This window comes from Fukomys damarensis, unplaced genomic scaffold, assembly GCF_012274545.1.
Source record: "Fukomys damarensis isolate Sample0158 unplaced genomic scaffold, DMR_v1.0_HiC HiC_scaffold_1, whole genome shotgun sequence".
Taxonomy (NCBI): domain Eukaryota; kingdom Metazoa; phylum Chordata; class Mammalia; order Rodentia; family Bathyergidae; genus Fukomys; species Fukomys damarensis.
In genome coordinates, this window is record NW_022900913.1 from 62,521,494 (window position 1) to 62,525,729 (window position 4,236).

The window sequence follows — 4,236 nt, forward strand, 5'->3', positions numbered from 1 at the left end:
AGCTAAAGGTGTAGGGAAGGTGTGATACGTAGGGGAAGAACAAAAAGGGAAAAGAAAAAAATGTGAGAGAATGAAAAGATGAAAATAAAGTGTTTGTAGATGGGGAGGGGAGGAGGGGGTGAAGGGAGGGCAGAGGTAAGGGGAAAAAAATGAGAATCAAGACTTGCCATGTAAAGGTACATGATCCCAACAATGAATGTAACTGTACTGTATCCCTAAATGTACCAATAAACTCAATAAAAAAAAAAATTAAAAAAAAAAATCGTGCCATTACCAACCACAGCCAGACCCACAAAATGAAAAATTATATGGTGCTCTCCCCGCTCCCACCATTAGTCCCTGCCCTAGTGAGTGTACATAACAATGCATGTGCATTGTAACCATTGCTACTCTATGTTTCTGGAGTAGCCCTGCAGACATCTTCCCAATAAAGCTTTCTACTGGTCACCCGAATTTTGCCCCATTTGTCTATCACATGGAAAATATGAAATATGAAATATTATATCTTCCAACCTATTAACTATATGATACACTGAGTTATTGTTCTCTAGAAATTGTATGAGTCCTAGGAATGATGGAGGTTAAAAGTAGGAAGATATTTTTTGATACAAAACCTCCTGAGGGGCAGGAGGGGTCCCAAGTCTCTAGCCAAGGACCCCACTTTACAGAGAGGTGCTATAGGGTGAAACCCACATGGGTACAACATGGGCCACAGCCATGAATATCCAATAAGGTTACAAATGTAGCTGTGGAAGGAATTGGCCAGTGATATGTACATAGAGATGAGCTGAATGGAAGTAAAATAATAAAAAGTTTATTTTGCCAGCAAAGGTTGATCACACTCAAAAAGGCAATGCCAATCATTGACCATCTATTGGGTTGTAGCTCCTTCTTTTATAGGTTTTACAGCTATGATCTCATTTAGGTGATTACATTTCATTTACTAAGTTCTCATTACCCATGTAGACATAAAGTAACCAGAAAGTTAATTTTAACCCAGACATAACAATTCCTTGTAGTTGGGGAGTTTACCTTAAGATGCATCTAGTTATCTATTCTAGTGCATAGGAAGGCAGTGTTCAAGGTTAGGGATAAGGCCAGATGACCTATTTCATGGTCAATGTCTCCACTGTCTGTTAATTTTGAATTCAACAAAGCAGATTGCTGTTACAAAAGACAGCAGAAGTCACTTTACATTTTCCTAACCTTTTGTAGGTTTTTAGAATATTTACAAAAGTTCTCTCAATTCCTCCCTTTGTTTGGGGGTTAACTCCTTACCCCTCATTAAGTTTATACCAATTACATCTAATGGGTACTTGAGTAAAGGGTACATAATAAGCTTTATTTGATCTAAGGGCAGGTCACTCATGATGCCAATTGCCTGATAAGTCATCATGGGGAGTGCTGCACAAATCTAGCAATCAGAGGCTAATTCATGGGCTGCCTGTAACAGCAGTAAATTAGTTCCATCAATTAAATCCATCGTAACTAATTCTGCATAATTCTTTGGATGTCCTTTTAAGATATTTTGTATTTCCTGCAGCACAGGAGTTTTTTTCTATTTCTGGAGGGGGTGTTTTCTAGATGTTTCTAAACTGTAAAATCTATCTTTTTGACCTCTGAGGCCCATGCCTAGCAGTTGACTGATATCCAATGTAAACATGAAAAATTATTCCCTGTAGGCAGCTTGTTTTCCAAAGATAAGCTATATACAATTTTAAAGGTTACATTGTCCCTGTTATAGTTATCACAATTGCAAGTAGTTGTGGTCACAGTACAACTGTTTAACCATATTCGAGTTTTATCTGAGCAATATATCTTTTATTTTTGTATATATACACTACAATCAATTATGGTACCAGGGTTTCCATAATGTTCTTTTTGACAGGCATGAAAAAGAAGCATGAGGGGATGGCCTTCCAGTTCCTATTTTATAGTGTCAAAGGTCATATATTTTTATCAAACTTATCATCTTTGTGCTTAAAACTCTATATCAAATAGCTCATAACCATTTCACACAATAAAAGAGTCCATAACATGTTGATTGCAGTCCTTATTCTTCGGCTGTGTGGACTCACTTGCTTCTGGTGTGGTGAAAGTAGAGCCTTGTGTGTGCTGTCCCCTGCGGTGCAGTCCATGGAGTTCTCTGGATAAGCACTCTTCAATCTAGAGTGGTGAATCCATGGCTGGATCTCAGCCACCTTGACAGCTGTGGGAGTAACCATAAGTGCCTCATATGGCCCTTCCCATCTAGGTTGCAAAGGGGCCTTTTTCCACTTTTAAACATAAATGTGGTCTCCAGGCTTTATCCAATGGGTAGGGGTTAACACAGGGAGATTCTCTTTATTTCTAATATGTCCCTGGATATTTTGGAAAATCTTTTTCAATTCTAACAGTTTGTAATTCCATACTGCATGAACCTAAGTGAAATAAATTTCCTGTAAAGTCTATTAAGATAAATGGTGGTCTTTTAAGCAAGCCCTCATATGGGGAGAATCCAATATAACCTGGAATGGTTTTTATTTTAAGGAGGGCCAAAGGGAGCAAATCGACCCATGACCCCAGTATGTCTGACAATATGTAGTTAATACATTCTTTACCAGGTAGAATCCAAACAAGTCCTCGTTTTTCTGCCAACTGTTTCTTAGCCCATTCATTCTCTTTATCTGAGTATTTTACAGCACCTAGGGGCCTTTGTTTCTCCATTTTAGTACAACTGAGCTACATCCCCAGCCCAAGACAATATCTTAAAACATACTTTTTTCAGTATAACATATATTGTTCTCTGTGCACAGTAATTTAAGGTATTTTCCTTAGTTAAAGTTTTTATAGCCAGGGATTTAGCTCAGCAGTTGCGCAGCCTGTCTTGCAAGTGCAAGGACCTGAGTTCAATCCCTGGTACTAAAAAAAAAAAAAATTGAGTTTATAAATCAATACAATTTAGATATATATAGATAGATCTATCTAATCAATAGATATATCAATATAGATAGAGCTATCTAATTAATAGATATATCAATATAGATAGAGCTATCTAATCAATAGATATATCAATATAGATAGAGCTATCTAATCAATAGATATATCAGTATAGATAGATAGATCTATTTCTATCTATATTCTATATAGAGTCATATATATCTATATTCATACATATAATTTATAAGATTATAGATGTTTACTGTGCTCTGCTTTGATTCTCAATTGTTAACTGATTAAGAAATATGTAATGAATCATCTAATGCTTATATACTATTCATAACAACATTGATATAATCAGTTACTAAATATAAATTCAGGTGTTCTTGGTTTCTTAAGGCTTCTAAACATTTAATATATTTGGATTAATAAATAAGTTGTTTTAAATTATTAATATATTTTAAGATTGCTTTCTTAATTGGCTAAGAAATAAATTTCTAAACTTGAATTTTACATTAAATTACTATTTGATTTGAAAAAATTATTTTTCCTGGAAATAATTAAAAATATTCTATGTCCAAAGGAATAGGTTTTCTTAATATATTAAAGTTGTCTTGCATAGATTTACAAATATTACATTAAAAATGTTTTATATTTTACCAGGATGATTTCCTCTGAATTCCAGCTTTTTTGGTTTCTTAAAAAAATACTGAATTTGAAGAGTTAATGTTTTAATTGTGAACATGTTTACAGTACATAATGATGGCATTCACCATGAGGAATTGTTACATGTGCAGGACTCTTTATTCCTTTTTTATCTTTTCTTCTGCCCTCCCAACGTAGGTTGGCTTCCTACATACTAAAGATCTGTCTTGCTATTTCCTACTGTTTGACTCTTATTTTGCAATTTATAAATATTTTCTTCTAATAAAATGAAAACAATGTGATATTACATTGTCTGTTTTATTTCACTTAACATCATGGTTAAGTGTTAACTTTTTTTGTTGTTGTTTCATTTTGTTTTTTGTATCAGGGATTGAACTTGGAACCTTGCACTTGTGAGGCAGGTGGCAGAACCACCGAGCTAAATCCCTGACCCATTAAAGACTGTTTGATCATTGACAGTAAAACATTTTTATTAATCCGCTTATGACTGGTTCTATGCACAAGTATTATACTTCATAACACACCCTATATCTGGGAGTAAAGATACAGGTACAACTGAGGACAAAATATGTTGAGGGAGCCATTCTACATAATTTTTGGGGGAAAAAAAATCATTGCACAATTAAATTATGATTAAGCCTCGTCTTTTGC